The 16,615-nt window shown below is 46.0% G+C and overlaps 1 long non-coding RNA gene across 2 annotated transcripts in view; it reads left to right on the forward strand.

The window, feature by feature from the left end:
* Positions 1-65: 65 nt before the first annotated feature.
* Positions 66-16,615, forward strand: part of LOC134624356 (uncharacterized) — a 99,890-nt gene continuing 83,340 nt past the window's right edge. The window contains exon 1 of one of the 2 annotated variants that reach the window (XR_010093513.1): positions 66-250. This is a non-coding gene — a long non-coding RNA (uncharacterized LOC134624356). The remainder of the gene's footprint in view (positions 251-16,615) is intronic. The other variant, XR_010093512.1, reaches the window with a different exon arrangement.

Genomic DNA, 16,615 nt, shown 5'->3' on the forward strand with positions numbered 1-16,615 from the left:
CGGCTGCCGTCACGTGACCACACGTCCTGGTGAGTCATGTGTGTGGAGGCTTAAACGCAGCAGTGTGTAGCTGTAGTGTCTCCGTGATTTATGAACATATATAAAGAGGATTGGATCCCCGCAAAATGCTCGTGTCAGTGTTCGTGTTGGAGTTTAACCTGCGACGTAGAGGAGCTCGTTACCATGGAGCCTGCCGACAGGAGAAGGGGTTTCCCTCCACAGCAGCACTGAGCTGATCTCTCCCAAAGAGGTACCGCACACAATATACCTCCATCCTCCATCCTTCATCCATCCATCATCCATCCATCTATCCTCTTTCTATCCTCCATCCGTCTGTTCTGCTGAGTCGTATCAGCGTCACGTGACCACAGTCACTCCCTATGTTTGAAACGCTGCAGCAGATTCACCATAAACATCTCATTTCCTGCTGGAATTATTCAAATGTTTACTGAACCAAAGAGACACGTTTCTGATCTCAGCCTCTCTCACCCTTTAAACAAAAACACGTCACAATGACTGGATCACACACAGTCTCATGTAGCAGTTTCTGTTTCCATGGCAACAGCTGAAAGGCATCACCACCACCAGGTGGAGCACCAGTCTGATCACAACATGGTGGATGGTCACGTGAGCTGTAATCAGCTGATAAACAATCAAATCAAAGACAGAAAACAGGATGAAGCTTCATGAATGACAACAAGGGAAATGATGACATCATAACAGAAACACAAAAAGGCGTACATGGATATAAAACATGTCAGACTGAAAATGAGACGTCAACAGCATCCCAAACATTAATGTTTAAAGCTCCCACGACGTTTTACATTTCCTCCATGGAAACAGGAAGTGCTGCTTTTAATTTGAAAACACATTTAAGGATGTGGACGTGGAAAAGTACAAATCTGGCAACTTTTGTTGGACATGAAGTGGGTAATGTGTCTGTGTGACAGCTGTGGAAGCACAGGAGCAACGTCTGTGGGAAAATCCACAGACTCTGTACCACTGAAACATGTTTGAAGGAGGTTTTCATAATAAAATCCAAATATTGTTTTAAATGAAACTGTCTTCACCTTGTAAGGAAACATTTTGTGGACACGATCGTTTTGCAGCTAACAAAGTTAGTCCAGTGAGAGACGGCAGGAGGAGCAGAGGTCAGCTCATTGTGACAGAGGTCAAACAGATGTGAGGGGGAACAGCACACACAGGTGTGTTTCATCTAAGCTGCGCACGTGCACAATTGCGCACTGTTGGCACGGTCTCTGCGCAGAGAAAATCTGCATTGCGCACACACACAAAAAAATCTAACCTGAATTGAAATTAACCTCCTAGGACCTGCCGTCCACATATGTGGACATCACATTTTGGGTTATTTAGACCAAAATACTCAATTTTGCTCCACTTACGAGGACATTATACTGCTTCTGTTCTATCAAAATTTTAAATGAATATCCTCATATGTGGCCCTGATTTTTCATAAAAACAAAAATAAGGTAACAAAAAAATCTGATAATTCTTTGTTTTTACATTCATTGGGCCCCATATGCCCAAATATCAAAGAGAAATTAAAAATGCATGCTGTGGAAGAGTTCAGGTCTTAGGAGGTTAAAGTAAATATTTTGGTGTAATTGCATTGTACAGTGGATCAGGGCCGTGCAGAGACGTTTATAGGGGCGGGTGCTCAAAGTTTAAAAGGGGCACATTGAACCAGGTTGAATAACAACAACACACATTCATCAAGAATCTAATATGGGCAACAAGGCAAAGCAAACGTAGCCTATGTTTTACCTGATGGGTACAATGTTGCTGTTGAGGGGTTGGTGCTGCTCCTGCTGCTGATAGTGCAGGAGGGCAGGGCTGTGCTGATCTGAGACTGTAGACATTAAAAGGTCAATAGGACAGATGGGAGCTGACTAAACAAGTGTTATGAGATAAAAACAAAATGCAAAGATTGGTGTCAGCGCTTGGAGCCATAAGGCAACAAAAAACTGTGAGAAATAAATTAGGCTCTGCCTGTGAATCACTCTGCTTCTCTTCTTCCTTCCATCCCCTCATCTCATCTATCACTCTCCACTTGCTGTCTATCTGAGAACAAGGCACAACTTGCTATTGCAATAAACTATAATTTAATTATCCACACTTAACAACTCTTACACTTAATCTATAATAAAATGATGACAGAAAAATGTTATAGCACTGCCTTTAGTAGCCTCACACAGCTCCTGCTGTTTCCTCCTCATGTCCTTACCAGCCATGTCTGGACAATGTTACATCATGAGTAATAATTTTAAAAATCCATATACATAAAACACACACATGCACGCACACACACCTTCTTCAGAATACTGTAAATACTGTGGGCATCACGGTGCTGATCCAGAATCCTTCCCTTATTATTTATTATTAGAGCTACAATAATAAAGCAATGAGGGGGAAAAAGTAATAAATATGAAATAATGTATTTATGATGATTCCATTTGTTTCACTATCCACTCTGTGCAGGCAGAAAGCTTATTACATTTTTAAACTGTAGAGATACAATAATTTTACTGCTGTAAAATCCAAATTTTGTCTTATTTAAAATATAAACCTAATATAATCTGCTTCTTAATGTATGTTCTTTAAAATACAGCGTGTTTTTTAAAATATTATAATTATAATAATGCATAATTATGTGGACATGCATATTAGATTGTTTTTAGTGAAATATAATCCCTCCAGAAAGGCAGGAAAAGCCCTGTAACTTACTTTAAAACTAAATATGCTACAGACCTATGACACCTTTACCCAGTGAGCTTGCAGCTATGACCAGCACTACTTGTGCAGTTAATAAAAGGACAGGTAATGTTTGTCGCGCTGTTACACACACAGCACGCTCATTTGTTTCAGTTCATCAGTTGCCACAAGACAACTTACCAACGTGCAGAGGCGGAGGCAGACATTTGAAACACCCGGGGCTTAGCCCTAAAGGGTAGTATGCATGTGGGATTTTTTTTGGGGGGGGGGGGGGGGGGGTTAGAAATGACTGAAAGATTATTAGGCTCTGTTTTGAGTTTTGTTCAAAAAAGAATGACTTCATATAGGGAAAAAATATATATCACATATGCAGGACACCTTAAGCTAGTTTTTTAATTAAGCAGCAAGGCAGAACAAAGACGGGGCTGTATCAAGACACAGGGACTAAACCCCAATTCAACCAGACCCAGAACTGATCCGGAATTAAAACAGGACTACAACAGTTCAAAATCAGGACTACTTAGGACTTAACCAAGACAGAACCAAAATCAAAACTAGATGATAGTATCACTAAAAATCATCATAGACCTGCACTACACTTATTTTTTAATTCTACCAAAGTACACTATTTAGATTCAGAAAAGTTTATATAATTATTTCACCTTGTTGTGCAAACAAGCCTGCATAACTTAATAAATATAGAGTCTGAAAAATAACAAACCTAAAAAGAAACACTAAGTACGAGATACATGAGTACCTGTGATACGGTGATACTTTTGGTAAACAACCATTTGACTAACATGTGTCTCACCTGCTCTTGTTCCCTCTCTGCTCCTCTCTCTCCCTCTCTCTCCCTCTCTCTCCCTCTCTGCTCCTCTCTCCCCCTCTCTGCTCCTCTCTGCTCCTCCCCCCCCCTCTGTTCCTCTCTCTCCCTCTCCTTCCTGCACTGCATGCTGGGAGTGTGAGTGAATGGGTGTGTGTAGGTGTTTGGTGAGTGCGTGGAGCTGCTGAGTGAGTTTGGGACGTTTGGACTGTTTTTTCTGGAAAACTTTGGGCTTTAATGGTGGTTAAAAGGTAAGGCAAGTTTATTTCATTGTGTTGTGTGAAGTGAAGAATTTTAGTTAATTGGCCAGTTTTACCTTGAGTCATGGCGTCCCTCCCCAGTGAGGGTTCGCCTCCCCTGTCTATTAGACATGGGGCCAGGGTGGTGGCACCCCAGCAGTACACCGTGGAGCAGGTTCTGCTAGCTGTTGGTGAACAGGTGGGCCATGAGAATATAACTTATGGCTCTCGGATGAACAAGGCTGTGGTTGCTTTTCTCCGTGAGGAGCGCTTGGTTCACCTGTTGGTTGAAAGGGGGATCATTCTGGATGATTTGTTTGTGGCTGTTTCGCCACTGTTTGTGCCGTCTACGCGGGTCACCGTGTCCGGTGTCCCGCCGTTTATCCCGAATGAGCTACTTGAAAAAGAACTGACCCGCTTTGGAAAGTTTGCTAGCGGGTTCAGGGTTGTTCGTCTTGGCTGCAAAGACGCCAGACTGCAGCACGTTCAGTCACTAAGAAGGCAGGCTTTCATGTACCTGACCGATCCTTCGCAGACACTGGAAGTGTCGTTTAAAGTACGGTATGAAAACGGCTTATATACTGTTTACGCCAGTGCAGGTAGCATGAAGTGTTTTGAGTGTGGTGATGTTGGCCATAAGCGCTCATCCTGCCCTCATAAAGAGCAGGAGGTGCGCCGTGACCAAGAGGCTCATGCTAGTGGGGCGAGTGAGCAGGAGCGCGCTGCCGGTACGGGAGAACGGCCGGCTTGTAGCGATGCGGACGAGCGGCCGTCTACGAGCAGCGCTGTCATCGGCGAGCCGCTAGCGGCGCAGGGTGACAGAATGGAGGTCGCAGCCAGTGCTCCACAGGCTGCGCTAGAAGAACAGGGGGTAGTACAGGCGACCACTGAGGTGGAGGATGGCTGTGATGACATACAGGTCAGGGAAAGTGTGGAGGAAAATCAGGATAGTGGACAGACCAAAGCAGCGGCAAGTGAGGTGGGTGTTGCAAATGTAGTTTCGGGTTCTTTGAGCGCAGAAAATGAGGAAGACGACTTGTTGGAAGATGATTCCCTGTCACAATGCTCTGATATTGTTTCACAAGAAGACCATCAGCAGTCGTATTCCTTGGAAGATATAAATCGCTTTTTGGATGAGACATTTGGTATGCAGTCTGTGGATGTCACTGAGTTTTTTCCAGATGTTGATCTTTTTATAAAATCTGTTCTGAAAATCAGAAGAGTTGTTGGTTATGAACAATTGAGCAAACAGAAAAGATTCCGTCTTAAGAAGATCCTGACTAAGTTGAGGAGGGAAAAACGTGGAAAAACTCCTTTAAAAGCATGATGTTTGGAGCACTAAGGGTGTCTTTCTGGAAGTGTCTCACTGTCTTTTCTCTTTTTCTCCTCCTCTTCTCTCTTTCTTATATGGCGAGCTTGAGAGTAGGTACACTTAACATTAATGGGGGTAGGGATAGGGAAAGGCGTGCAGTCTTAGTGGAGCTTAGCAAGAACAAAAACATTGATGTGTTCTTTTTACAGGAAACACATAGCACTGTAGATAATGAGACAGAATGGGGAATGAGTTGGAGTGGGCAGGCTTTTTTAAGTCATGGTACCAACCTCAGTGCGGGTGTAGCAATTTTATTTTCTAGGCACCTTCACCTGTCACATGTTTCTGTCTGTGAGATAGAGCAGGGAAGGGCTCAGGTAGTAAAAGCAACTATCAAGGGGATATCTTTTGCTTTTCTGAATGTCTACGCCCATAACTCAGTTGCGGGTCGTGTGCGATTATTTCGAAAAATTACTGATGAGTTAGCAAAATTAAATAGTGGTTCAATAATAGTGCTGGGAGGGGACTGGAATTGCACAACCCACCCTTCAGTTGACAGAAACACAGGAGAGCCTCACCCACCTTCGGGCTCACTTTTGTCTACAGTCATTCTTCAGCATGATTTGACTGATGTGTGGAGAAAGCTCCATCCCGCAACCAGACAGTATACATATGTGAAAGTCTCTGAGAGCAATGTGAAGGCAGCTAGGCTTGATAGATTATATATCAACCAGACGTATAATAATAGACTAGTTAAAGCAGAGATTTCACCTGTTGGTTTTTCTGATCATCATTTAGTGACTGCTGATATTTCTTTATTGGTGCATTCTACCATCTGTTCGCACTGGCGCTTTAACGTGCAGCTGATTCATGACAAAGAGTTCTGTCGAGCTTTTTCTGACTTCTGGTGCCACTGGAAACTGAGGAAAACGGACTTTTGCAATTTGGCTCAATGGTGGGAGGTGGGGAAGACACAGATTAAGCTTTTTTGTCAACAATACACATCACATGCAACGGCTACTGTTAAAGATTACTTGGAGGACTTGGAACGAGAGCTCAAGAGGCTAGAGACTGAGATTTTAAGTGGGACAGACGATAGAAATGATGCCTGGGGCAGTAGGAGGAAGGCTTTGGGCAAGTTTCTTCACGAGAGAGCAAAGGGTGCTCTTCTCAGGACTCGGATTTCTACTATTAAGGAAATAGATGCCCCGACAAAGTTCTTTTTTAAGCTGGAGAAAAGGGTTCGAGAGTCACACCAAATGTTGCACCTAAGGCTCCCCGATGGGAAGGTGACATCTGACCCAGCGAAAATGAGGAAGCTCGCCATTGACTTTTATGCCAGCCTCTTTAGTGCTGACGCGTGTGACCCTGAATGTGTGACGGAGATGCTGGTGGGGCTGCCACGGCTGGATGGGGCCGAATCGGCTGTGTTGGAGTCTGCTATTTCTTTTGTGGAGATGTCTTCAGCGGTTCAACAACTCAACGGTGGTCGGTCATCAGGAGTTGATGGTCTTCCTGCGGAATTTTACCAAAACTTCTGGTCGCTGATAGGAGAGGACATTTATGAAGTTTTCACGTATTGTATGACCACTGGGATCTTACCGACAAGTTGCACAAGGGCAGTTTTGACTTTACTGCCAAAGAAAGGGGACCTGGGCTTGCTCAAAAATTGGAGGCCTATCTCTTTGCTTTGTACGGACTACAAGATTCTTGCGAAATGTCTTTCTAATAGGTTGAAGACCTGTATTGACATGATTGTTGATGTGGATCAAGCGTACTGTGTCCCTGAAAGAACTATTATGGATAACTTGTTTTTAATTCGAGACATTGTTGATCTGGCCAAGCTCAAGGACTTGGATGTGGGGTTTTTATCTCTGGATCAAGAGAAGGCTTTTGATAGAGTTGATCACCATTATTTGTTTAAAACTTTGGAAGCTTTTGGGTTTGGGAACATTTTTATTTCTTGGATTAAATTGTTGTATTTAAATGCTACTGTCATGTTGAAAGTGGGGGGAGGGTTAAGTCGGCCTGTTCCAGCTCGGAGGGGCATTAGGCAGGGATGCCCTCTTTCTGGTATGTTGTATACACTGGCTATTGAACCCCTTTTACACCATCTTAGACGGGGACTCTTGGGTTTTACCTTTGACCAAGCAGGAAGTCCAGTAAAGTTGTCAGCTTATGCTGATGATGTTACGGTTTTTATAACCGGTCAATGTGATATTGAAATACTCAGAAAGACGCTGGACTTGTATGAGCGAGCGACCTCCGCAAAGGTTAACTGGTCAAAGTGTGAAGGTTTTATTTTGGGAGGGTGGGTTGATGAAGGGGAGCCAGTGTTACCGGCTGACTTGCAGTGGAACAGGGAGGGGCTGAAGTGTTTGGGAGTTTTTTTGGGAACTGATGCTTTTCAGGGGAAGAACTGGGAGGGTGTAGTTGAAAAGATTGCTGCCCGGTTGTCTCGATGGACTTGGGTCCTGCCACAGTTGTCTTATAGGGGAAGGACTTTGGTTGTTAACAACTTGGCCGCTTCCGTACTCTGGCACCGTGCCACTGTTATTGAGCCTCCAGCCTCTCTTCTCCAGGAGATACAAAAAAGACTGGTTAATTTCTTTTGGGGAGGGTTTCACTGGACCAGGTCTGCTGTGCTGTCTCTACCTGTGTCAGAGGGGGGTCAGGGTTTGATTGACCTTCGCAGCCGGATCACAGCGTTCCGTCTTCAGACAGCACAGCGTTATCTTTATCAAAGACAACAACCACCCTGGTTCAAGACAGCATCTACGCTGCTTCACAGAGTAAAGGACCTTTCATATGACAAGCACCTGTTTCTCATAGACCTGACTGGCATGGACCTTTCGCAGACCTCTGTTTTTTACCAGTCTGTTTTGACTGCTTGGAAGACTGTTTTTAAAGTACAGAGAGACTGTTCTCAATTTTATGGTGATGTTGGTGAGGAGCCTCTTTTTTACAATCCCTTGGTGCCAAGTAGGATGCTCAGCACTGCTAGTGTGCAGAGGTTCCTCGTAAATGCTGGTCTTACCAAGCTGGCGGGCCTGAGGATGGCAGGGCAGTGGAAAACGGCTGCCAAGCTGGCTCAGGAGACTGGGATCAGGTCTCTGCGCTTTCTGGAGAAGCTGGTGGAAGAAGTCATGGGTGTTCTTCCTGGACTCGTAAGGGCTGCCCTGGGGACTCGCTCTGCAGGTGGTCAACCGAGTTCAGCTGACTTCCCTTCGCTGTCTGTTTGTGCTGCAGTTGGGGAGCAGGATGAGGAGGGAGGCTCTCTTCTTTCCTTTCGAACACCTGTTCTGGGTGACCTGTCAAGGATTTCGAAGAAGGCTATATATGAGGTGGCTGTAAAGGTGCTGAACAGGGGATTGTTGGCTGGTGTTCTGGAGTCGAAGTGGTCAGGTGTGTTGGCTCCGGGGTCATCTCCGAGGGGCAGCTGGAGGTCCCTGTACAAACCTCCCATAGAGAAACGCAGTGCGGATCTCCAGTGGAGAATAGTGCATGGGGCCGTGGCTACGAACAGACATGTGGCGCATATGGATCCACAAACAGGGACCCACTGTCTTTTCTGTCTGACTGCGGAAACACTGCAGCACCTGTGGCTTGGCTGTTCCAGGCTTGCTGGCCTTTTTTTATTGCTGCGGCAGTGGCTTGCTGGCCTTGGGAGTGTTTTGGGGGAGGGTCTCTTTATCCTGGGTCCGAGGTACTCTGCAGCGCAGCGTAGGAAGGTTTGCTTGATTAATTTTTTACTGGGTCAGGCGAAGATGAGTATATGGCTCACGAGGAGGAACAAAATGAAGGGAACAGGATCTGTTAATTTAGAACTTATGTTTAAAGGGTTGGTAGGTGCACGTTTGAAAGTGGAGTTTGTTTATTACAAGATGGTGTCCAATATTGAAGAGTTTGTCTCTATTTGGGGCATTGATGGTGTTTTGTGTACAATAACTGATGATGATTTAGTTTTGAATTTTTGAAGGAAGCCGAATGGGGAGTTTTCTGGTTTTGTTTTTCTTTTTTGTGTTTATTGTGTTTGAGTGGGGTTGATGGTGGGAGGGGAGGGTTGTTTATATGTTGATTTGGCATTCATTTTCAGTTATGGTTGTGAGTTGAAGTATTGATGTAATAAAGGTGTGTTAAAGGTCTCTCTCCCTCTCTCCCCCTCTCTGCTCCTCTCTCTCCCTCTCTCTCTGCTCCTCTCTCCCCCTCTCTGCTCCTCTCCCCCTCTCTGCTCCTCTCTGCTCCTCTCTCCCTCTCTGCTCCTCTCCCCCTCTCTGCTCCTCTTCCCCTCTCTGCTCCTCTCTCTCCCTCTCTCTCTGCTCCTCTCTCGCCCTCTCTGCTCCTCTCTGCTCCTCCCCCCCCCTCTGCTCCTCTCTCTCCCTCTCTCTCCCTCTCTGCTCCTCTCTCCCCCTCTCTGCTCCTCTCTGCTCCTCTCTCTCCCTCTCTCCCCCTCTCTGCTCCTCTCTCTCCCTCTCTCTCTGCTCCTCTCTCCCCCTCTCTGCTCCTCTCCCCCTCTCTGCTCCTCCCCCCCCCCTCTGCTCCTCTCTCTCCCTCTCTGCTCCTGTCCCCCTCTCTGCTCCTCTCTCTCCCTCTCTGCTCCTCTCCCCCTCTCTGCTCCTCTCTCTCCCTCTCTGCTCCTCTCCCCCTCTCTGCTCCTCTCTCCCTCTCTGCTCCTCCCCCCCCCTCTGTTCCTCTCTCTCCCTCTCCTTCCTGCACTGCATGCTGGGAGTGTGAGTGAATGGGTGTGTGTAGGTGTTTGGTGAGTGCGTGGAGCTGCTGAGTGAGTTTGGGACGTTTGGACTGTTTTTTCTGGAAAACTTTGGGCTTTAATGGTGGTTAAAAGGTAAGGCAAGTTTATTTCATTGTGTTGTGTGAAGTGAAGAATTTTAGTTAATTGGCCAGTTTTACCTTGAGTCATGGCGTCCCTCCCCAGTGAGGGTTCGCCTCCCCTGTCTATTAGACATGGGGCCAGGGTGGTGGCACCCCAGCAGTACACCGTGGAGCAGGTTCTGCTAGCTGTTGGTGAACAGGTGGGCCATGAGAATATAACTTATGGCTCTCGGATGAACAAGGCTGTGGTTGCTTTTCTCCGTGAGGAGCGCTTGGTTCACCTGTTGGTTGAAAGGGGGATCATTCTGGATGATTTGTTTGTGGCTGTTTCGCCACTGTTTGTGCCGTCTACGCGGGTCACCGTGTCCGGTGTCCCGCCGTTTATCCCGAATGAGCTACTTGAAAAAGAACTGACTCGCTTTGGAAAGTTTGCTAGCGGGTTCAGGGTTGTTCGTCTTGGCTGCAAAGACGCCAGACTGCAGCACGTTCAGTCACTAAGAAGGCAGGCTTTCATGTACCTGACCGATCCTTCGCAGACACTGGAAGTGTCGTTTAAAGTACGGTATGAAAACGGCTTATATACTGTTTACGCCAGTGCAGGTAGCATGAAGTGTTTTGAGTGTGGTGATGTTGGCCATAAACGCTCATCCTGCCCTCATAAAGAGCAGGAGGTGCGCCGTGACCAAGAGGCTCATGCTAGTGGGGCGAGTGAGCAGGAGCGCGCTGCCGGTACGGGAGAACGGCCGGCTTGTAGCGATGCGGACGAGCGGCCGTCTACGAGCAGCGCTGTCATCGGCGAGCCGCTAGCGGCGCAGGGTGACAGAATGGAGGTCGCAGCCAGTGCTCCACAGGCTGCGCTAGAAGAACAGGGGGTAGTACAGGCGACCACTGAGGTGGAGGATGGCTGTGATGACATACAGGTCAGGGAAAGTGTGGAGGAAAATCAGGATAGTGGACAGACCAAAGCAGCGGCAAGTGAGGTGGGTGTTGCAAATGTAGTTTCGGGTTCTTTGAGCGCAGAAAATGAGGAAGACGACTTGTTGGAAGATGATTCCCTGTCACAATGCTCTGATATTGTTTCACAAGAAGACCATCAGCAGTCGTATTCCTTGGAAGATATAAATCGCTTTTTGGATGAGACATTTGGTATGCAGTCTGTGGATGTCACTGAGTTTTTTCCAGATGTTGATCTTTTTATAAAATCTGTTCTGAAAATCAGAAGAGTTGTTGGTTATGAACAATTGAGCAAACAGAAAAGATTCCGTCTTAAGAAGATCCTGACTAAGTTGAGGAGGGAAAAACGTGGAAAAACTCCTTTAAAAGCATGATGTTTGGAGCACTAAGGGTGTCTTTCTGGAAGTGTCTCACTGTCTTTTCTCTTTTTCTCCTCCTCTTCTCTCTTTCTTATATGGCGAGCTTGAGAGTAGGTACACTTAACATTAATGGGGGTAGGGATAGGGAAAGGCGTGCAGTCTTAGTGGAGCTTAGCAAGAACAAAAACATTGATGTGTTCTTTTTACAGGAAACACATAGCACTGTAGATAATGAGACAGAATGGGGAATGAGTTGGAGTGGGCAGGCTTTTTTAAGTCATGGTACCAACCTCAGTGCGGGTGTAGCAATTTTATTTTCTAGGCACCTTCACCTGTCACATGTTTCTGTCTGTGAGATAGAGCAGGGAAGGGCTCAGGTAGTAAAAGCAACTATCAAGGGGATATCTTTTGCTTTTCTGAATGTCTACGCCCATAACTCAGTTGCGGGTCGTGTGCGATTATTTCGAAAAATTACTGATGAGTTAGCAAAATTACATAGTGGTTTAATAATAGTGCTGGGAGGGGACTGGAATTGCACAACCCACCCTTCAGTTGACAGAAACACAGGAGAGCCTCACCCACCTTCGGGCTCACTTTTGTCTACAGTCATTCTTCAGCATGATTTGACTGATGTGTGGAGAAAGCTCCATCCCGCAACCAGACAGTATACATATGTGAAAGTCTCTGAGAGCAATGTGAAGGCAGCTAGGCTTGATAGATTATATATCAACCAGACGTATAATAATAGACTAGTTAAAGCAGAGATTTCACCTGTTGGTTTTTCTGATCATCATTTAGTGACTGCTGATATTTCTTTATTGGTGCATTCTACCATCTGTTCGCACTGGCGCTTTAACGTGCAGCTGATTCATGACAAAGAGTTCTGTCGAGCTTTTTCTGACTTCTGGTGCCACTGGAAACTGAGGAAAACGGACTTTTGCAATTTGGCTCAATGGTGGGAGGTGGGGCAGACACAGATTAAGCTTTTTTGTCAACAATACACATCACATGCAACGGCTACTGTTAAAGATTACTTGGAGGACTTAGAACGAGAGCTCAAGAGGCTAGAGACTGAGATTTTAAGTGGGACAGACGATAGAAATGATGCCTGGGGCAGTAGGAGGAAGGCTTTGGGCAAGTTTCTTCACGAGAGAGCAAAGGGTGCTCTTCTCAGGACTCGGATTTCTACTATTAAGGAAATAGATGCCCCGACAAAGTTCTTTTTTAAGCTGGAGAAAAGGGTTCGAGAGTCACACCAAATGTTGCACCTAAGGCTCCCCGATGGGAAGGTGACATCTGACCCAGCGAAAATGAGGAAGCTCGCCATTGACTTTTATGCCAGCCTCTTTAGTGCTGACGCGTGTGACCCTGAATGTGTGACGGAGATGCTGGTGGGGCTGCCACGGCTGGATGGGGCCGAATCGGCTGTGTTGGAGTCTGCTATTTCTTTTGTGGAGATGTCTTCAGCGGTTCAACAACTCAACGGTGGTCGGTCATCAGGAGTTGATGGTCTTCCTGCGGAATTTTACCAAAACTTCTGGTCGCTGATAGGAGAGGACATTTATGAAGTTTTCACGTATTGTATGACCACTGGAATCTTACCGACAAGTTGCACAAGGGCAGTTTTGACTTTACTGCCAAAGAAAGGGGACCTGGGCTTGCTCAAAAATTGGAGGCCTATCTCTTTGCTTTGTACGGACTACAAGATTCTTGCGAAATGTCTTTCTAATAGGTTGAAGACCTGTATTGACATGATTGTTGATGTGGATCAAGCGTACTGTGTCCCTGAAAGAACTATTATGGATAACTTGTTTTTAATTCGAGACATTGTTGATCTGGCCAAGCTCAAGGACTTGGATGTGGGGTTTTTATCTCTGGATCAAGAGAAGGCTTTTGATAGAGTTGATCACCATTATTTGTTTAAAACTTTGGAAGCTTTTGGGTTTGGGAACATTTTTATTTCTTGGATTAAATTGTTGTATTCAAATGCTACTGTCATGTTGAAAGTGGGGGGAGGGTTAAGTCGGCCTGTTCCAGCTCGGAGGGGCATTAGGCAGGGATGCCCTCTTTCTGGTATGTTGTATACACTGGCTATTGAACCCCTTTTACACCATCTTAGGCAGGGACTCTTGGGTTTTACCTTTGACCAAGCAGGAAGTCCAGTAAAGTTGTCAGCTTATGCTGATGATGTTACGGTTTTTATAACCGGTCAATGTGATATTGAAATACTCAGAAAGACGCTGGACTTGTATGAGCGGGCGACCTCCGCAAAGGTTAACTGGTCAAAGTGTGAAGGTTTTATTTTGGGAGGGTGGGTTGATGAAGGGGAGCCAGTGTTACCGGCTGACTTGCAGTGGAACAGGGAGGGGCTGAAGTGTTTGGGAGTTTTTTTGGGAACTGATGCTTTTCAGGGGAAGAACTGGGAGGGTGTAGTTGAAAAGATTGCTGCCCGGTTGTCTCGATGGACTTGGGTCCTGCCACAGTTGTCTTATAGGGGAAGGACTTTGGTTGTTAACAACTTGGCCGCTTCCGTACTCTGGCACCGTGCCACTGTTATTGAGCCTCCAGCCTCTCTTCTCCAGGAGATACAAAAAAGACTGGTTAATTTCTTTTGGGGAGGGTTTCACTGGACCAGGTCTGCTGTGCTGTCTCTACCTGTGTCAGAGGGGGGTCAGGGTTTGATTGACCTTCGCAGCCGGATCACAGCGTTCCGTCTTCAGACAGCACAGCGTTATCTTTATCAAAGACGACAACCACCCTGGTTCAAGACAGCATCTACGCTGCTTCACAGAGTAAAGGACCTTTCATATGACAAGCACCTGTTTCTCATAGACCTGACTGGCATGGACCTTTCGCAGACCTCTGTTTTTTACCAGTCTGTTTTGACTGCTTGGAAGACTGTTTTTAAAGTACAGAGAGACTGTTCTCAATTTTATGGTGATGTTGGTGAGGAGCCTCTTTTTTACAATCCCTTGGTGCCAAGTAGGATGCTCAGCACTGCTAGTGTGCAGAGGTTCCTCGTAAATGCTGGTCTTACCAAGCTGGCGGGCCTGAGGACGGCAGGGCAGTGGAAAACGGCTGCCAAGCTGGCTCAGGAGACTGGGATCAGGTCTCTGCGCTTTCTGGAGAAACTGGTGGAAGAAGTCATGGGTGTTCTTCCTGGACTCGTAAGGGCTGCGCTGGGGACTCGCTCTGCAGGTGGTCAACCGAGTTCAGCTGACTTCCCTTCACTGTCTGTTTGTGCTGCAGTTGGGGAGCAGGATGAGGAGGGAGGCTCTCTTCTTTCCTTTCGAACACCTGTTCTGGGTGACCTGTCAAGGATTTCGAAGAAGGCTATATATGAGGTGGCTGTAAAGGTGCTGAACAGGGGATTGTTGGCTGGTGTTCTGGAGTCGAAGTGGTCAGGTGTGTTGGCTCCGGGGTCATCTCCGAGGGGCAGCTGGAGGTCCCTGTACAAACCTCCCATAGAGAAACGCAGTGCGGATCTCCAGTGGAGAATAGTGCATGGGGCCGTGGCTACGAACAGACATGTGGCGCATATGGATCCACAAACAGGGACCCACTGTCTTTTCTGTCTGACTGAGGAAACACTGCAGCACCTGTGGCTTGGCTGTTCCAGGCTTGCTGGCCTTTTTTTATTGCTGCGGCAGTGGCTTGCTGGCCTTGGGAGTGTTTTGGGGGAGGGTCTCTTTATCCTGGGTCCGAGGTACTCTGCAGCGCAGCGTAGGAAGGTTTGCTTGATTAATTTTTTACTGGGTCAGGCGAAGATGAGTATATGGCTCACGAGGAGGAACAAAATGAAGGGAACAGGATCTGTTAATTTAGAACTTATGTTTAAAGGGTTGGTAGGTGCACGTTTGAAAGTGGAGTTTGTTTATTACAAGATGGTGTCCAATATTGAAGAGTTTGTCTCTATTTGGGGCATTGATGGTGTTTTGTGTACAATAACTGATGATGATTTAGTTTTGAATTTTTGAAGGAAGCCGAATGGGGAGTTTTCTGGTTTTGTTTTTCTTTTTTGTGTTTATTGTGTTTGAGTGGGGTTGATGGTGGGAGGGGAGGGTTGTTTATATGTTGATTTGGCATTCATTTTCAGTTATGGTTGTGAGTTGAAGTATTGATGTAATAAAGGTGTGTTAAAGGTCAAAGGTCTCCCTCTCTGCTCCTCTCCCCCTCTCTGCTCCTCTCTCTCCCTCTCTGCTCCTCTCCCCCTCTCTGCTCCTCTCTCCCTCTCTGCTCCTCCCCCCCCCTCTGCTCCTCTCTCTCCCTCTCTGCTCCTCTCTCCCCCTCTCTGCTCCTCTCCCCCTCTCTGCTCCTCTCTCTCCCTCTCTGCTCCTCTCTCTCCCTCTCTCTCCCCCTCTGCTCCTCTCTCTCCCTCTCTGCTCCTCTCTCCCTCTCTGCTCCTCTCCCCCTCTCTGCTCCTCTCTCCCCCTCTCTCCCCCTCTCTGCTCCTCTCTCCCCCTCTGCTCCTCTCTCCCCCTCTCTGCTCCTCTCCCCCTCTCTGCTCCTCTCTCTCTCTCTCTGCTCGTCTCTCCCCCTCTCTGCTCCTCTCTCCCCCTCTCTGCTCCTCTCCCCCTCTCTGTTCCTCTCTCTCCCTCTTTGTGCTGACAATCATCAAATATACAGTTGAAACCAGATATTTACATACTCTTCAGATCAAAACACAAACACTTTTTTAATTGTAACATCAAATCAGACTAAATGTTTATTTTTTTAGATTGATAAATATAAAAAACATATTTGTTAACTTTAAGAGTAAAGAGAGAAACTATCTGTATTTCTTAATTGCAAATGGCACCAAATTGTATTCAAACTGAGCCACACTTATGGAGCTCCACAATTCTTTTCCTGGTGTTTTGGTTGACATCTCTTGATTTTCACATGTCACAGAAACAGGCTCTGTGTTTTGCCTTATATACATCCACAGGTGTGCCACCAATTTACTCACATGGACTCTACTAACCTATCAGAAGCTTCTTCAGCTCAGAATGGAATCGTCTGGAGTTTTCTTATTAATTAACAATAAACTTAGTGTATATGTACTCCTACATTTGATGAAAGTGATTAAAATAGACAGCTCTGTCTTTATTCTGACATTTAACTAATTCAAATTTTATTCAATATTTATTTATCCAAAACAAAACAAGTTTACTCTAAATTGATGTTGTACAGTAAAAAAAATGTTCTTGTGTTTTCCATAAAGTGTATGTAAATATCTGGTTTACACTGTGAATATACTGCTGTGTATTGAAGTTCCTCTTGTTTTGCATAGAAATATACTGAACAACATACAAAGCATGATATATAAAATAACATCTACCTGAGTTTTTTCTTTGAAAGAAGCCCCTTATGTCCATTCTTGTAT

Source organism: Pelmatolapia mariae, linkage group LG3_W (genome assembly GCF_036321145.2).
Source record: "Pelmatolapia mariae isolate MD_Pm_ZW linkage group LG3_W, Pm_UMD_F_2, whole genome shotgun sequence".
Lineage (NCBI taxonomy): Eukaryota > Metazoa > Chordata > Actinopteri > Cichliformes > Cichlidae > Pelmatolapia > Pelmatolapia mariae.